At 40.4% G+C, this 20,031-nt stretch overlaps 1 non-coding gene across 1 annotated transcript; it reads left to right on the top strand.

Moving 5' to 3' along the window:
• The first annotated feature begins 14,093 nt into the window (after positions 1 to 14,093).
• On the top strand, positions 14,094 to 14,212 carry LOC145396132 (5S ribosomal RNA). Its single transcript, XR_013896735.1, has one exon. It is a non-coding gene; the product is annotated as a 5S ribosomal RNA (ribosomal RNA).
• Positions 14,213 to 20,031: the final 5,819 nt, after the last annotated feature.

Below are 20,031 nucleotides of genomic sequence, written 5' to 3'. Positions count from 1 at the left end.
GAGTTGCTTCCTCCTGTCTTCCCCTTCGTCTCCTCAACCACCTTCTTTGCAGCTCTACCTTCGCCATCACTAAGTGATGGTCCGAGACTCCATTCCCCCACCCTCTCCACACTCTTGCATCCAACACCTGTCTTCTCATTCGCTCATCCACACACACGTAGTCTATCATTGCCTTTCGTTCAACAAGTTCACCATCCATCCTCCTGATTATTCTCCATGTATACCGGTGGATCATCTTATGCCGAAAGTAGGTGTTGGCTATTGCCAACCCCTTACAAGCACAGATGTCCACCAAAGCATTTCCATTCCCTTCTACGTCAGCTGGCACACCCCACTGACCAACCACTCCATCCACTCGTACATTCCCAACTTTGCCATTCATGTCTCCAATCAACAGTACTCTCTCGCTCCTCTCAAACTTGTCCATACACGCTTCTACACTCGCCCAAAACTCATCTTTCACTCTTGCCACTCGATCCTCTGTCGGGGCATACACACATACAATCGCCCACGCTTGTATACCTACTTTCATCCTCACCCATACAATCCTTGCACCCACTGTTCCATACTCTCTTATATTCTCCTTCCACTTCTTGCTTATCATCAGACATACTCCCTTTCTTGCCCTCTCATTTTTATTGACTCCCGCACATATACCTAAACCATATTCCCATTCTCTCACCCTTTCACATTTTCATTTACTTTCAGTCAATCCACATATATCCACTTTTGTATCCTTAAGCACCTGAACAATCTCTCTCTCTTTCACTTCATCATTCACTCCTCTCACATTCCACGTTCCCACCCTAAGAATGTCCTTCGTACGTTCCTTAGTCAACGTATGGTCCGTCCGGGTCCGAGGCGCTTTGTTCGCTTTTTTAGTTAGTTCTTTTTACAGGGTGGGGCACTAACCCACCACCAACCCTTTTAGTCGCCTCGTACGACAAGCAGGGATACTGGGGGAGTATTCTTGAAACCCCCTACCCCCATCATGCTTGTTAAAAAGAACAAGTATGGGAATTTTATTGGTGAGGAAAAAGACGAACGTTATGAACAATATATGTCATATCTATTCTAAAGATCTCTAAAAGAATAGCAATTATAATTGCGGAATGCTCTCGTTATTAAACAAGTGTGTCACAGTCGTCAGCATCCTCTCTACCATGGAAATAAACAAGACAGTTATAGTTTATGGAATCAAAATATTTGTCTAGCCGAATTTTAAACGAATCAGTAGCTTTTGCACTAACTTCTGTTGCTGGTAGCCTATTCCACTGTTCCACTACATGATTATTACTGTTTCCCTATACCAGTACTGCATCTCTTGCTTTTGATTTTCACTCAAGTCACAGTATCATTCTGTATTTAGAACAATAATTATATATAACATTGTCAAATTTGTTTAAAGTTTTGAATACTTCTATTAGATCTCTACTGAGACGTCGTCTTTTAAGAGAAAAAATATTCAGTTTCTTAAGTCGCACTTAATAGGATACATTTCGCGGTGATTATATCACGTGTGCTTCTGTGTTGCACACTCTCTAGTCTGTTTTCGTCCATGATAATATTCAAGGACCATGACTGCACACAGAATCTATAGGTGTGGTCTAACTAATGACGTATAAAACGTAGACATTACACAGGGAGTTTTATAATCAAAGTTCATTGCGATAAAGCCGACCATTTTGTTTGCCTTATTACTCACTGTTATACATTGTTCTGATTTTTTTTTAGGTCGTTACTGATAATAACTCATAAATCCTTCTCGTCCAATACTTCTGTTAGCAGGGTATAACATACCATATTCAAATTTGATGTTCCTGTCTCCAAAGTGCATTACCGTACATTTATCTTTATTAAAATTCATCTGCCATTTTACACTCCACTTTATTAACTTATTCAAGCCCTTTTGTACAGATTCACAGTCTGGTTACGTGATTACTTTGCCTTCAATAATTGTGTCACCCGCAAATTTCCATACCTCAGAAACGATCCCATTTTTAGATCATTGATACAAATAAGAAATGAACTGCTCCAAGTACTGATCCTTGAAGAACTCCGCTAATTGTTACTTCTAGTCACTCTGATGATTCGTCATTTATCGATACACTTCGCTTGCGAGTCGTTAACCAATCATCAGTCCATGAACATAATTTGCTAAGAGGCCGCGGGCAGGTTTTTCTAGTTCTCTAGGACAGGGGATCTTATCAAACACTTTCTGGATATCTAGGTAGATAATATCCGATGGTATTTTTATATCCCTGTGTGTGTGTGTGTGTGTGTGTGTGTGTGTGTGTGTGTGTGTGTGTGTGTGTGTGTGTGTGAGAGAGAGAGAGAGAGAGAGAGAGAGAGAGAGAGAGAGAGAGAGAGAGAGGTGCAGAAATAGACAAAGAACAACAAGCAGAAAGCTGAAGCATAATTAAGAAAAATCAATAACAACGTAAACAAGAAACAACGACAACAGGAGAAGAGGTACAGGAACGAAATCAAGGAAGGTAAAGAGAAGAAAAGTGTAGGAAAAATATAAAACAGAGATGTACTAAAAGAAGCAATATTAGAATGAATAATAAAAGTTGCAAAAATAACCATAAAAAGATACATTCCTGTGATATAAACAGATAACACGGAGACAATATGGGGAAAATTATAGACACAAAATCAAACAGCATACACACGTAAGAGGAGTACTGAAGGACCTAAAACAAACTCCCAGAGTGAATAAAAGAAAGCAAGAAAGAGGTTACTGGAGAATTTCAGGAATTATGCATAACACACACACACACACACACACACACACACATGTAGAGAGAGAGAGAGAGAAAGAGAGAGAGACAGAGAGAGAGAGAGAGAGAGAGAGAGAGAGACTATCGAAGAATATCTGCAGAAAAGATATCAACAACAATACATGTGTAATGAATACATACAAAAAATACCAATACGAAATATAGAGAATAAGCAGAAACTCTCGTAAAAAAAAAATGCACCTCATCAACTGATTGGAACAGCAAACATGTGCGGGAAAATATCTTGGACCTTTTCTTGGCAATATCAAAAAACTTAAACAGAGATTTTAGTTCCAATGACCACTGTATAGTCGGATTCAAGCAAAATTTTAGTGCAAACACCATTAAGTCCAGTTATAAGAAAGCTTGAAATTATAAGAAAGACAAATTTTAAAAACTGAAAGTAATTATGGGGTAATTATGGCTGGGATTCAGTTGCTCAAATAACAGATGTCAATGGAACTTGGATAAAACTTTCTAAAGGTCTTATTAAAGTTGTCAAATTATGTGTACTGATGTGAGATAGACGACCTGCAACAATTGGAAAACAAAATGATGAAATATTGGTACAGTAAACTCTCAATTATCCATCGCCACCACATACGGCCCAAAGCAATATCCAGCACAGCTATCTTGGCTCTATTAATGCAATATCTGGAGATCTTTATGCAACATCCGGCACTGAAACGGGATGTACCCGGCAGTCCAATCCAATATCCAACATCGAGGGGTCTCAAGTGGCTCGTAAGTGGTAGCCAACCGGCACCAGGGAAAATCCCGAAACTCTGGAGCCAATGAAAATTCCTGCTACACACCAGCCAATCAGAATCCACCTCACTCAGTGTGCCACGAATACCTGCGTGCTCTCATTCTTGCCCGTGGATGTCGTTCAGTGAAGATGTCTCTGCACTCTGCTTTTCCAACCATATCGTCACAAAACCTTGGTCCTGTTACTAACTCTGTGGTGTCCAACAGTTCATGTAGTGTACTGTACAGTTTTGTATTGCAAGGCTAACAGCTTGTCAGAGATCGTACTCTAGTGCCCTATTGTTACTGTAAAATTATTGTGTACAGTACTTCTCTGTTTATGAGTGTGTCAACCTGCAGTGCTATTTCTCCTACCCCCAAGTGCTCCTGACGTGCCTCACCTGTGGCCTGAAAGTGCTCATAACAACAGTAGTGTCCAGTAGTTGTGCATCATAGCTGAGTTTGTGGCTATTGTGGTGGTGCCCTGCCTGGTGCAGGTCCTACTGGCCTAGTGTTTTGTCCTGGTCCTTGTCTTGATGGCGCCCCCACCACCTGCTAAGAGGCGTAGTATCATTCTCTCCATGGAAAAGATGGAGATAATCGAGAAGACGGAGCAAAGCTGGACCAATGCAAGGTTAATGAAGCACTACAACATGTCCCACACCACTTTGCAGGGTTCATGGAAGAACAAACACTCCATCAAGATGTTCTTCCAGGGTCAACATGACGAGACTGTGTGATGACATGAACGTAAGATGATGGCCAAGCCACACTTCTGCAAACTCAACCAAGCCTGCCTGAAGTGGTTTCGACAACAGAGTGCCATTGGCATGATTGCGCGTCCCATCGGGCTGAAGGCTGCAACCACCAAGTTCGCTGGGCAATTAGGGATCGCGGATTTCAAGGCCTCTGAAGGTTGGCTAACTCAGTTCAAACTTCTACATGGGCTGTCCAACAAGATGACCTATGGTGAAGCATTGGATGCAGACACTGAAGGAACAAATGAGTTTTGTGCCAAGCTTAAAAACCTGAATGACGAAGTAGGGTTATGTCTCACTCAGGATTATAATGCTGATGAAACTAGCCTGTTCTTCATGTCAATGCTGACTCATACCTTGGCTAACGAGGAGTCAATACTTGGTCATAAATAAAGCAAACAACACATCTCTGACTTGTGTTGTGCCAATGCAACAGGCTCCCATCATCTGAAACCTGTTGTTTCGGGGCATGCTAAACAGCCATGTTGTCTCCGGAGTTAATGGATCGTCTCCCACTGATTTATTTCCACTTGTTGAAGGCTTGGCTTACAGCCAAGATCTTCAAAGATTGACTGTACAATCATGTTGTGAAGGAGATAATTCATTATCAAATGGAGTGTCTTGGCCTTTTCTGTGACCAAATGAAGGCTCTGCTGCTCTTGACAATGCTCCTGCTCAACCTTCTGAGACAGAGTTGGTTGGAGATGGAGGTCGTATTAACATTTAGTTCTTGCCCCCTACTTTGACCTCAGTCTCATTACTCACAGGCCCGGGTATTATCACAGCAACGAAGCGGTTGTACCGGAAGAGGTTTATGGAATATGCGGTGGGTGTGCCCAAGGATGACAAGGAGGCAGCCCAAGGTATAGACAGTAGGGGGAAGAAGACCTTGGGCAACCTCAAGCAATATTCCCTCATGTCTGCAGTCTGCAACTGGGCACAGGCTTGGAGAGAAGTCTATGCACTCTCGCTTGAGCATGGTTGGAACAAGGTCCTCAAGGGTGAAGGGGCCATTGCTGACTTTCCTGTCTTCGAAGCTCAGGACTTCGTCTGGCATATGGAAGCAGCAAGAGATGAGGTAACTGAGGACACGATCCACAACTGGCTGGAAGTGGACGAGGGAGACCCCGGTTACCAGACTCTGTCCAGCAGGGAAATTGGGAAGTCCGTGACTCCAGGGGGCACAGAGCCTGAAGTGGAGGAGGAAGAGGAGGACGATGATGACGACGAAGTGGCAGAAATCCCAAGGCTCCAGCAGGTTCGTGATGCAGTGGATGTCCTTCTCAACTACTGTGAGCATCCTAATCAGCATCGCATCTTTGCCAGTGCCATGGCCACTTACCTGCAACATGATCATGAGAATGTGATAAAGCTGTAGTCGAGAAGGATCCCTAGGCAGTCCTCCATCACGTCCGTTTTCCGCCCAGTGATGCTTACCACTGTGTTGCCAGAGCCCTCGACCTCCCCACATTGTCTTCTGTTGACCCAGCCATCAACCTCTTCCTACTGGCCTCTGTTACCCCAGCCATCCACATCCTGACATTTTCATTATTTACCCCAGCCAGGCACCACCACGGCCACTTCTTCATCTCAGCCACGCACCTCGGCCATGGCACCACCACCTGAAGCTTCCCCCCAGTCAGAGGCCTCACTGGACGTCCACCTGACTTTCTCTGCCACTCCGTCTCCACTACCTACTTCAGCACCCTTGGCAGAAATCGAGCCTGAGGTGGTGGAACTGGAATAATCTTTGGGGAGACATTTGCCACTAGACCAAATCGGATTATGTGTACTGTGAGAACACTGCATAAAATAGTACATTATGTTCTGTACTGTATTGTTTTTATATGCTTAGTTTTCATCCTTTACTCCTGGTAATGTTTATAGAGTAGAGGGTCAAGACGGACAGAAACACAACATGCGGCTGAAAGCCGAATGTCGAGCTGGATATGCAATATTCTGCATCTTATTTTAACCAGCATAGGGTTTAGCTGAAACACGATGGATATTTGAGAGTTTACTGTATTTAGAACTGTATTACAAAAATTTGCACATCTAAAGAACAAAGCCACAAACATGCTGAGCACAATCAGAAAGCTCAAATCTACTAACACCTATATCAGACATCTCAGATTACCACCAAAATATCATTCACACTTCCCTGCCCAATGACCCACATATCCACAAAATTTCGTTGAAATCAATGTATAACTTTTGTCTTTAGAAATCTTGTGGACAAATAGATAAACAGGGGTGAATACATAATTCCTTCAAATTCATTGGCAGGGGTAATAATCAAGACGATTGAAACGAATATCAAAATTTTTGTGACAAAACTAAAAGTTGATAAAAGAAAGCCAGAAAAAAAAAAAAAAAAAATTCATGTTGTAGACATTAGTACCTCAGATCCAGTGGACTTTCTTAATTACATAAGAAGCAAAATGGTATTAACACTAACTCTACACCAGCAAGAATACAAAATGAAAAACATACTGACAATGAAACAGAGATTGCTGTAATACTTGACACTTTCTGTTCATCCGTCCTTACCATAGGAAATTCAGTTTCAATTCCTCTGCCTTCCTGTGGAGGTGTAGATGAAGGTTTAAAATCTGCGACATTTTAATAAACAAGAGATGTACTTACTGTGATCAACAAACTGAAGATCAACAAAACACCAGAGCCAGATAAGATATCCCCAAAGAGATATAAAGGAGGTAAGGGAGGTAAAGAATGAAATTAAATAATTTCTAGCTCAGATTTTTAACTCTCGTATCTTTAAGGACTAATTCTATACCAGTTAAATGGAAGCTACCTAATGTATCTCCGATATTTAAAACACTTAATAAATCATAGCTGAAAACTAGAAAGCACTCAAAGAGCACATACCTCCGTCAATGTCATTTCCATTAACCCGCCCTGTGCCAACGACATACATGTACGTTGGCAATTTGATATATTTGCCAAAATCTGAATCTTCAAATAAGGCGCCAAAAAATCAGCTGGGATATTCCCGCGTCTCTCTAGGCCTTCCTATATCATCTATATACCCAACAATAGTGTTTTTGGCTCGAATACTATAGTTACCGATGAAGAAAACGAAGATCTACCTCAAATCAACGGGTGTTGGAGGCGGCCGATAAAGTCTATGGGCGTTACTCCTAAGTTTTCAGCCGATTGGTCAGGGAAAATCCACCTCAAAATACCTAAATGGCCTCTGTGAGTACTTTTATGGTTATTCTCATCATTTCTAACCTGTCTAGCAAAAAAAAAAGGTCATAAATTGCCTGGCACCACGGCTCCATGAGGGTCCACAGTCTGCTGGCACTCGGCTAGTTAAAAAGGATCCGGATCTGGATCCATGGAGACAACATCTGGATCCGGATATGGATCCTCTCCAAAATTTAATCAATTCTCCCTTGGCCCATGACTCACTCTTCCACAAAATTTCATTGAAATTCATAGAGAACTTTTGGAGATATTGTACGGGTTACTCCGGATCCAGATCCGGATATGCCCCCAACTTTAATGACTTCCTCTTGGCCAATGGCCCACCCTTCCTCAAAATTTCATTGATACTGAGAACTTTTGGACATATCATCCGGACAAACAGACATACAAACATAGGTGAATACATAACCTCCTCCAACTTCGTTGGCAGAGGTACTGTAGTTACCAACCTATCAGCTTAAACATCAGTAGCGTTCAAATTGTTGGAAACTTTTATTCGAGATACACTTGCTATACATTAAAAACAAAATAACTGCATTAAATACTAAAAATATGGTTTGCAGAATAGTTATTGGTATCTTCCTGATCACCTTGACTTTTCAGTGATGCTTTTAATATTTATGATAGTAAAATCCATCGATGTAATTTCCCTGAACTCCCTCAAAATATTTGATAAAGTTCCCCATAAGAGGATTGTTGGGAAAGTTAAAGTCCATGGTGTTACTGGAAATTTACTAACGTGGATAGGAAACTGGCTTCCTAGACGTAAACACAGCGATGTAATTAATGGGAAGGAGCCAAGCTGGATGAATGTTACAAGTGGGTTACCACAAGATTCAGTTTTGGGCCCCATTCTGTTCTTAATTTACATAAATGATATCGACAAATCAGTGTTCAAATACATCCCAGTCCGCCAATAATAAAAAAATAGACAACAGAGTAAATAGACCAGGACAGAGACAGATAATTCGGATAGATCCTGAAAAACTGTTCGACTGGACTCAAACGTGGCAAGTGGATTTTGATATTGCTATATGCAAAGTCCTACATAATAGAAGTAAAAATGCTAAGATTACCGACACTACGAATGATACTCGACGTGACAACGTAAACCAAGAAAAAGATTCAGTAATTATAATACCAATAGATTCAATAGCAAATCTGCAGTGCACAGAGACGGTAAGGAAAGCAACGCCGACTTCAGATAGGAGAAATTAATTTTCACCCTGTATGATTCATTAGAGCTCCCGCTTTTGGAGTTCTATGTGCAATTGTGGTCACCATATTGCAAGATAGATACAGGGAAGTTGTAGTGAGTACAACAAAGGGAGACAAAAATGATACCTCAATTAAGGAACAAACCATTCGATGAATGAAACGGTTAACTATTTAACTTGTCAGAGCAAAGGTTACAAGGGAATCTGATTCCAGTGTACAGTATAAATTTCTTAATGGACGTGACAATGTCGTGGTTGATAAGTACTTCACAATGGACCAATGATTTCACTAAAGAGTATAATATTATTGGCTAATGTTTCCAATCAAATGAAGCAAAGCGCTTTTTCTCCAATAGAGTAGTCAACATATGAAACAAACTGAACTGGAATGTGGTAGACTGAGATACAGTAATTACATTTAAAAGTCGCTGGGGTAAGTTTCTGGTTTCCATCCCATAACTGAATGCATTCATAGGTGAAGTGTAAAAAAATAATAATAATAATAATAATAATAATAATAATAATAATAATGATAATTATAATAATAATAATAATAATAATAATTAGATTTCCCTCTTTTTCAGATCATAGTGAATTTGTTACGCAGTGCTGTTACCAGATACCAGTGACATTACATTTCCTTTGCAGACTCAGTTGCGTATATATATATATATATATATATATATATATATATTGTTACGGAACAGAGAAAGATAATGTACACTTTAAGTGAGAATACTAAGAGTCACTACTGTCCCGTAAAGTTCCAGGTTCCAAACAAAAGAGTTAGGTAAAAATACAAGTTAAAGTTTAATGCTCAAACTAACAACAAAACATTCAGGACTCATAAGGATAATGTAATGGCAAAAACAGGTTAAATATATGGTTAACTGCAGTAGCCTCTATTAACACGAAATTAGCAAGAGTAAATTTATCTAAGTCAGCCCCGATAAAATGAAAATACACCAGGTAATGCTCAGTTAATGCAAGATAAATTATTACAGATACAAACTATTATCAAAAATGACTGACATAAAACCCAACATTAATCAAAAAACCTCACTAGGCCTAAGAATTAACCTTATGCTACACAGTACAAGAAAAAATACAACAGTTATACTCAAATTACCCACAGCTGCTAGATGTTTGGAGATTTCTTGAGCACTCACAATAATAATATCTGTACAGGGGAGGACAGAGATGTGAACAAAATGAGGAGCAGATCTAAGTGGCAACGATGCAGAGACTGAGCTCATTATATAGGGGCCAGCAGAGCTTGATACAACTTGTAAGAAGGATGCGCAAATGAAGCCATGGGGACAAAGAGTTGACAATCCCGCACTGAATAACAGAAAGGATGACTTACTCTACTATAACGGTAGAAGGGGGGGACTGAGGCAGAACACGCTCGTGATCAAACATGCAGCATACTGTGCGTTAAAATTACACAAAGGATGATGAAATCATAGGCTATGTAACACCTCCCCACAAAGAAAAAGAAATTTACAAAGGAAATTTCTTATTACTCTAAAACAATCTGTATATGGCATTACAGACCATGCAAAGGTCTTTCCTAATGTTACAAAAAAAGAGATCTCCCTAGCACGTTCAGTCATAGGTACTTGCCAGTATCCCTTTAACAAATCAAACTTACTTATGTACCTAGCCTTTCCGATCTTGTCTATGCAATCTTCCACGCGAGGGAGAGGGTAAGTGTCTGGTTTGGTGATCTGATTAACACGTCTGTAGTCAATGCAAAGCCGCTGTGACCCACCTGGCTTAGGGACTAGAGTGACAGGAGAACTCCACTCGCTCTGACAGGGCTCAATCATCTTGTGGTCCAACAGGTAGCCAAGCTCCTTCTGGATGAGAGGAACTTTCACTGGGCTCACAAGGTAAGGAGGCAATTTAATTGGCTTTGCGTTTCCAACATCGACATCATGCATCAACACTGGTTCTTCCTGGAGTGGCACGGAACACTTGCGGGTACTCCTGCAGTAATGCCGACAACTCCTGCCTTTCCTCGGGAGGTAGATGAGAAAGCTTAGTCTGGAGATCATTCATGATATCAGGATTCTTCCCCAAACTATCACTCAGGCTCATACTGCATGGGAGAGCTTCACTTGCAGACTCGGGTGGAACAGCTACAGTGCAGACTGGATTATTTTCGTCCCGCCTGTGATATAACTTTAGCATGTTGATGTGACATAGTTGCTTGCTCTTTCTACGATCTGGTGTGGCGATGACATAGTTGACATCACTGAGTTTCTTCTCCACGAAATAAGGACCACTAAACTTGGCTTGAAGAGGTTGCCCATGAACTGGTAGCAGAAGCAAAACCTGATCTCCTGGCTGAAAGTGGCGTAACCTGGACTTCTTCTCATACCAAGTCTTCATCTTCTCCTGAGCAGCTCCTAAATTCTCTAACGCCAGCTGTAAAGCAGTGGACAGCCGTTCTTTGAACTTCATCACATTCTCCAGCAGGTTGACGTCATCTTCCTCCGACAGCCAGCATTCCTTGAGTAACTTAAGGGGTCCTCTTACTTCATGGCCAAACAGTAGTTCGAAAGGTGAGAAGCCCAGTGATTCATTTGGAGATTCTCTTGCAGCAAATACAACGAATGGAAGACCTTTATCCCAGTCTTTCTGATGTTCCAAACAGTATTTCTTGATCATCGATTTGAGTGTTTGATGATATCTCTCCAACGCTCCTTGGGTCTGGGGATGGTAAGCTGAAGACGTGATCTGGGTGATGCCCAACTCTTTCAGAGACTGCTCGAAAACATTCGACATGAAATTACTTCCCCGGTCTGACTGTACCTCCTTGGGCAGACCAAACTTTGTGAAGAACCCTAGCATTTCCTTAACCACGTTCTTTGCTGAGATATTTCTAAGTGGAATGGCTTCAGGATAACGAGTAGCCATATCAATCAGGGTCAACACATAAGAAAATCCTGAAGAAGTCTTAGGAAGAGGGCCCACAACATCCACCAACACACGGGTGAAAGGCGCCTCAAAAGGAGGAATGGGAACTAGAGGTGCAACCTCCTCGGTCTGACCACACTCCCCCACAACTTTACAGGTGTGACAAGACCCACAATACCAGGAAACATCCCTGAAGATACCTGGCCAGTTGAAGTGTTTCAAAATGCGTGCCACAGTATATATATATATATATATATATATATATATATATATATATATATATATATATTTGTTTATTTATTCATATATACAGTCTTTCCTATGAAATTTTCATGGCAATTTTTCTATGCCGCGTGCTGACCCTTCTCACTTTTTTTTTTTTTTTTTTTTTTTTGCCGGCTTCGACTGGAGGGTTTAGTGGGCAAGGGAGAGCCTTCTTGTTCTGCTATTCTTATCTTCGCCTCATATAATTAGGTTTCATAACTATAGTCTTTCATATCAAGCAGACCATTAGGTTTTTTGCTGTATTTACGTTTTACTTCTTTGAGAGTTCAACACCCGCGCTATGTGAGTACAATCGGTCTAAATGCCAGTCCATACTATCGCATCAAATGATTTGGAGATGATAATGAAGGAAAACAAAATGTCAAGTGATTGGCCAGATGTGATGAACTAAAACACCCTCCCCTTTTCTGATCTGCAGTATATAGCGTGATTCGTCACCGTGCTTTGAAATGGTGAGGAGTGTGCTCAGGTGTACAATGAATCCTGTATTAGGGTCTTAATGCCAAAACGTTGACTCTGACCTTAACCCTGCGACCTGTTGCTCCCAGAATCGAATTTATTTCAGCCTTATCTGACCATTAACTCAATATAGTTTGGTTCATATCGTACATAAAGTGTTTAAGCTGACCTTACCAGATGTTCTGAAAAGAGGAAAATTTCATCCGTGGCACATCGGCTATCATTAGACCTTTTCACCAAATTCCTTCCAGTTCACAGCAAAACTAACTGCGTTAATGGGAAGAACATTTGACCTTGCCCTGTGACCATTACCACTTACCGACCACCTCAAAACTAAATTCCTTTACCATCTCCTGTCCCAAAACCCTACCACCAAGTTTGATCAAAATCTGGTCAAGACCTTTTCCGCCCCCAAACTAATTACGTGTTCCTATGATGGTCTTCATTCAATAAGTTAGATTTATTGCAGTTGCATCCAGTCTTTCCATGATCATGCTAACAGACAAAAGATCAGGCAAACCGGACCAAATGCATAACCTCATAGCGCTTTCGTGCGCGAATGTAACCAGGGAAAGCCTTCAAGAATGAAAACAAGAAAGGAAGATAGTACGAGAATTAAAAGAAGAATATATATATATATATATATATATATATATATATATATATATATATATATATATATATATATATATATAATAGAAGTAATACACATATGAAAGCAAAGAGTATGCAGCAACAGTGAGACGCATTAGAAGGATTAATAACAAGGAAGAGGAAGACACTAGCAGAGCAGCAAGAACAAACTGAAAAAGCACAGAGACAGGAAATGATACTGCCGGGAGTGAATAAAGGCAGATAACAATTGATAAAGATATATGCAGATAGCCTAGGCATTGACAGAGACAGATGTATAGATAAACGACAAACAGATAAGTGGATAGATGGGCAGATAGAGAGACATACACAAAAAGAGAGAGAGAGAGGGAGAGAGAGAGAGAGACAGAGAGAGAGAGAGAGAGTGCATAAGGAAAATGGAACACCAAAGTGAAGCAAAGCAGAGAGGACAAATATAACACACATATCCTTGTGGAAATTGACAAAAAGAAATAAAGTATATGTAACATGCATTAAACAGAAAATAAAGGAATAAAATCATTATGAGAACACCAAAAGAGCAAAAGCATAACTGTAGAAACAACAACAAGCAGAAAGGAAAGCGAAGAAGTACGAGAAGGAACACCAAAAATAGTCTTAGTAGGAGATTAACAACAGTGGCGATTTTAGGGGGTGGCCTGGGATGGTCACGGCCACCCCTGAAATCTCATTGGCCACCCCTGTGGCTACTCCATATGTGACAGGTAGCTGGTAAAGTCCACCAACACAGTAAGATGGGACAAACCATGGAGGAATTAATAAGGGAGGAGTCGGCATGAGGTCACGAGACTTGAAGCCAGCGCCCTGTAGGCCCCCGCCCCCTTGACTCAAAACAAACGTCAGCTGAGAGTGGAACTCTTCATTATTTTTTGTGTAACCACTCAACATGCCTGTTTGTTCTGCTTTTGGGTTTATGCAGAGAGATCGACGGGGCTCTGTAACATTCCATAGGTAAAACCACTAGGTTAAATAAGGAAATTGTTTCTTAGAAATGGGTTAAAAACTGTCACGTTGGGTTCTTTTCCAAGCATTTAGCCAACGGCTATACCACGTTGAGTACACCGCTTCCCGTCCGATCAGCGAAGTTAAGCAACGTTGGGTCTGGTTAGTACTTGGATGGGTGACCGCCTGGGAACACCAGATGCTGTTGGCATAACGTTCTCCCTACGTGTCAAGTGGGGTTGGTGGAGGATTAGTGCCCCTCCCTGGAAAACAATTAACTCTAAGCCCTTGGCCACCCTGTTTGGGATACATGGCGTCTGGCAATGAATGAATGAATGAAAATTCTTTGATTATTTATGGTCAAGTGATTCGATACTGATGTCTTTTAAGACTTTAGCAACCTCCGATAATCTACATTCAGTTTTGACACCGGTGCTGATACTAAATATTCCAAATTGGGGGGGGGGGAGGTAAAGATTATCGGCAAAGTGCCTCCGTGTTGTGGCTGGTCGACCAGTCAGTAGGCTAGGCCTAGGATATACTGCTAACTCAAGCACCTAATCTAACCCACATAGCCTATCCCAAATTAGCCTTTATATCCTAAGCAACCTAACCTAACCTCACCTAATAACTTAACCCATCTAGCCCAGCCTGGCCTAGCTTATCTTAACCAGTCACTAAATTAACCCATCTAAAGTTACTTACTCCAAGCCAGCTTAACCCAGCTAATCCTAACCTAACCTTACCTAACCCAATGCACCTAATCTGATATAATCTTAGCCTAAACTATTTAACTTCAGGATATGTAATGTCTAATAATGACCAACTTTTTCATACTGTAAGAGCTGTTATATGTCAGTCATTCGTGTAATATACACAAAAATTCCAACAGGTAGCTGCAAGTATCATAAACTAGACATACAATGTGTTCCTTTATTATTTGTTAAAAGGTATGTAAAGTCTAATAATGACCACCTTTTTCATACCATAAGAGTTATTTTATATCAGTCATTGGTTTAACCCACCACGTGCCAATGCCGTTTTAAAACGGTCTGACATAATTCTGTGGCCAATGCCTGTGCCATTTTAAAATGGTTTAAAATAAAAAAACACTGTGATACCATTTTTCCAAATTCGTGGATAAAAATTGGTAGGCATGTAAGGTAACTGCTCCTCTACCATCCCCCAGGCTGTCAAGGCCATACACTCACTCACTCCCCCCCTCACGCTCGCTCTGCCTCACTCTGCCTGTGTGCCTCACGCAGTGCAGTACATAGTGAAGGCATTCTGTAAATATTTTCATGTAAGTGTAAGTTGTAAATATTTTCTTGTAAGCGTAAGGTCTATACAGTGAAGTCAAGTTGTAAATACCTTCTTTTAAGTGTCAGGACTGTACGTAATGAAGTCAGGTTGTACCTATCTTCAAGTAAGTGTAAGATAATGCATTCACAGTGAGAAAGACACGCAAATTGTGATAGATGCTGAAATAATAAGTAATCAGAAAAATGTACTGAACATTGCTATACCTTCCCATGATAAATACCTGAGTATACCTTACATAGAAAACGGCTTTCTCTTAAGTATGTGGTGAGCGTTAGAGAGCGGCTATAGCTGTACACGAGTATGCAGAACTCAATAAAACTGATTTTGGAGCCTCAGTGAGCATTTTAATGGCGAAATTCATTGTTTCCACATCAAAATCTATCATTTTAGCCCCCCAAAAAAGGTAAAAAATGGGGTGACCCACAGGGCTAAAAATAGCCGGCACGCAGCGGGTTAATATAGACAAAGTAACTAACAAAGGCTATCATTTATTGGTGGTATCCCAAGGGGTAAGGAGGATTATAACCATGCATGAACTTCATTGAAGTGAAATAGAAAAATATATGTAGCTTAGGTAATTTGAAATTTAAACTATGGTTAATTAAACTCAACTGGAATCAATAAATTTTCTCTTGCAAATGTATTAGAATTCATAACTTGATTTCCCTCTAGAACTGGATTTGACTTGGAGCACAGAAATCTGAACTGACCCCATATTTGGTACTCTCTTGACAAAAAACTTATTTACTTGTATTTTATCTTGCAGGTTCCCAAGAGATGAAACTTTGCGCAGGAAGTGGATAGAGGCAACACGTAGGAAGGACTTTAATCCTTCTAAATCAACAGTTCTTTGCTCTAAACATTTTATGAAAGAGGATTTTGACAGGACCACATCGAACTATGTTAAGTTAGGGGAAGGTGTGATACCAAGTGTGTCTGTTAGTTTTCGATTATATTTACAGAAGAAAACTAAATTGCCCAGGAAAAGCCCAGCCAAACGGGAAGTACCAGCAGCACAGTCTGTTAAACTGGATTCTGTTAACAGCAGTAGAATTGTTAGTGTTGATACCAGTACTGGTACTTCAGAAGGCACTAGTCATTGTTCCTTTCCTATGGATAGGCCTATAGATGAAGCCTTAAGCTCTCCTATGGTGTCCTCTGTGAGTCCTGAAAGGGCTAAATTGAAGAGAAAGTTAGCTGAAAATGAAAAAACTGTAGCTACCATGAAAAAAATAAAAACTTTACTTCATTCAAAACGAAGGCTCTTAAGGAAATATGCACAATTACAGAATGCTATAGATGACTTGAGAAAAAATAAAATAGTACAAACAGTTTAGGTGTATTGGAAGACTGCCAGGGGAGTAGCTGAGCTTTTGAAAATACAATTGGCAGAAAACTGCGATATTTTGAGTCAATCCCTCTCCATCTCAGATGAAAACCTAAATTATTAAATAATACTACCATTTGTGATAATTATTGCCTACATGACTGATTCATATTTATCTCTCAGTCACTACAGTATAATATGATGTCAAAACACACATTGTTAGCGTTTCTTTTAAGGAATATTTATGATTATCTTTGGAGCGAACAAATTGAGAACTTTACACTTTCTAAGTACAGTGCAGTGCCTGGTGGGTTTTTCAGGGATCAACATCATTGACAAGGAATGTCTTTATATATACCATGCATATCATACAATATTTCTCCATATTTTTGTGTGTGGTGAACACCATAAAGCAATTAAATGTAATAAGTCGTCTTCCTAAACTGCAATGTTTTGAGTCAGTCTCCCCACCGTCGCGGACCGCTAAGCCCCACCCACCGGCTTCACTCACGCAGATAGAGGAAGACCAACATGCCACCTCCTCCCCCATTATACCTCCATGGGACAAACGCTGGTCATTTAACACCACTTTCTGCTTCCTGTTCGTTAGCCATTTCCTACTCCGTTCAGTTACTTGTTCACAAATACTGTGGTCGCCGCTTAATAAGCGACCCTGTAGACCTCCACATTTGATTGTTCCTGCGTTTGGCACTTCTGTGTAGTGTTAGTTCAATTGTACTCTGTTACTCTTGTTATAATCCTGTATTTTTCATTAGAGATTACACGTTTACATAACGATGCTTCATTGTAAACACGTTGTTTGGAGTTAAGGTTTGTTTATGTTATAATTGTTTCTTTACAGCTTTCGTAATTTGATTTTTAGTTGCTGTGGTCAGAAAGGCATAATTAGTTTAATGTTGTATTCTAAAGTGTAAAAACAACAACCTGGCCTTGAATACAAACATTACAATGGATTCCAACATGAATTTTGAAATTTATCTGTGATTCATCTGTGCATTGGCTGAAGCAATTGCGATGCACTGAGCATCTATATTAACATATTTTGATCACCTGCCATTCATTAAGGTTCGCAGTGCCATGGTCACCCCACACCAGCTATGTGTCCAATGTTGGCCACCCCAGTGAAAATGTCCTGGATACGTCACTGATTAACAAGGAAGCCAAAAAGGAAAGCAGGCAGCAGGAGAACAACTATGAAAGCGATGACGCGGGGAAAAAGATAAAATCATTATGTACTGCAAGAATCATAATAAGTACAGAGATAACACGTCAGTTGTTGGAACGAAATTAGGCAGCTGAAAATTGAGAGAAAATTTCAAGAACAAAAGCAAGAGAGAGATAGTATGAGAAATAAGGGAAAAATAACAAGCAAAAAATAGTAAGAGAATTACAGGAACGAAAACAGAAACAGAAAGTAAGAGAATTACATGACTGATGACAAAGAGATAGTAAAAAAAAAAAAACTATGTGAACTGTACCAAGAAACTGATAGGACGAGGCTTACATGGGCTCTGAGATTAAATACAGAAAGATCAATAAGGATGGGGCAAAGGAAAAAAAAAAAAAAGAGAGATCTTACGAAAATTTCAACATATAGAAAATTTAAAAAAAGTACCACGACGACCATCATCCACTCACTTGATGTAGTGCTGCCTACTTCTTCCTTAGCCTTTATCATTCTTTTTCTGTGCCTGCCCTCCTCTCTTTCTATTTCTCCCATCTTTTCTGTCACTACTTATTGCTTTTCTTTCCATTACAGGTGGCTTTACATTGAGTGACAAGCCAAATGGTTTCCTGTAAGCCAAGAAACCATTTCCAACGCTGGATGGTAACCATATAACCAAACCATACGTGCTCCCTACGTGTCAAGTGGGTTGGTGGAGGGTTAGTGCCCCTCTCTGTAAAACAAACAACTCAGAGTCAAATGGCCACCCCATACTGGATTATGGCGTCTGGCAATAGATAGATAGATAGATAGACCCCCCAAAAAAAAAGATAAAGTAAAATAATGTACAATGCAGAAATAAAAACACTGTATCGTAGCACACTGTAAGAAAAAAAGTACACAGAGACAGTAGGATGATACTGTGACTGCAAGGATTATAGAAACACTGTAACACAGTGAAAGAGATGATCGGCAAGAGAGGGAGACAGAAAGAGAAAGGATAAGAAATGGATGAGGGAAAAGAAAAAGCAGTTGGAGAGAGAGAGAGAGAGAGAGAGAGAGAGAGAGAGAGAGAGAGAGAGAGAGAGGTGGGGGGAGAGGGTAAAAAATAAAATTACTAGTGGGGAATAGGAAGAGTTCAGTCTAAAATATGAGACATGTAAGAAGAGATGTACCGCAAGAACTAAAGCAAGGATACAAGCTTGTAGGAAAGTTGAGGAAAAGACAAAGAAAGAATTAGTGAAGAAAAGGAAACAAGAAATAATGACACAGAAAAAATGATCAAGATTTGCAGGAGGAAAATATAAAGAAGCATGCACATGTAGACGACAGCATAAATAACAGGTGGTCATACACGAGGAAGGCTGAACAATGACCCGCGTAAAATGGCCATAAGGTATTCTTTCTTGGCACAAAATACAGTACACCAGCGTTGTGTGAAAGGTGGGCACAGCAGAGCGTGAGATGGAGATATGGATGTGAGAAGGTGAAACAGAGGTGGAATGGAAACAATAGGTTGGGAAAGTAAAGAGAGAGAGAAAAAAATAATAATTTTGCTACCTAGAGACGATTTTATTTGATAATGGGTGTGGTGTTAAGGGCTGAAACAGAGAACCAGTAGAAGTAAGGCAGAGAGAGAGAGAGAGAGAGAGAGAGAGAGTCACCAATATTACCCATGAATTTTTGCTACCTCCTAACGATTTCTTCGATGGAGACGTGTGTTTCTGGAGTTAATGAAATAAAGAACAGGTTGCAGATGTGAGCGAAGTGAGTTTGTTGTTGCTGCCTCCAGACTGTTTTAATCGACGAGGAGCCTAAACAGAGTAGCGGTGGATGTGAGAAAGTGCCGTGAAAGAGTGAAAGGAGCAGTATAAACAACTCATTCTTGTTATCTACAGACATTTTTTTTACAGTAGAAGACGGAGTGTGAGAAGCTGAAACAGGAAAGGAGCAATGGAAGTTGGACTTCAAATTCGAGACGAAAGTGATATGCATACTCCTTTACTATGATACGTTATATTATTACCCTATTTCTTCCACTTGTCTATTTTATTCGAAGGGAGTCTAGGTGTGAAGACTTGAAACAGAGACGCAGTGGTGGAAGCGTGACGTAGGATGAAGTCAAATACCTCCCTTACTGTATATGTGGTACCTCCTGGAGATACTGGTCAAATATTGAAAGCCCCCGCATGTT

Source organism: Coenobita brevimanus, chromosome 34 (assembly GCF_032717465.1).
Source record: "Coenobita brevimanus isolate Jiangsu-jjx chromosome 34, ASM3271746v2, whole genome shotgun sequence".
In the NCBI taxonomy this organism is placed as follows: Eukaryota; Metazoa; Arthropoda; class Malacostraca; order Decapoda; family Coenobitidae; genus Coenobita; species Coenobita brevimanus.
This window is presented reverse-complemented; position numbering and strand designations above follow the sequence as displayed.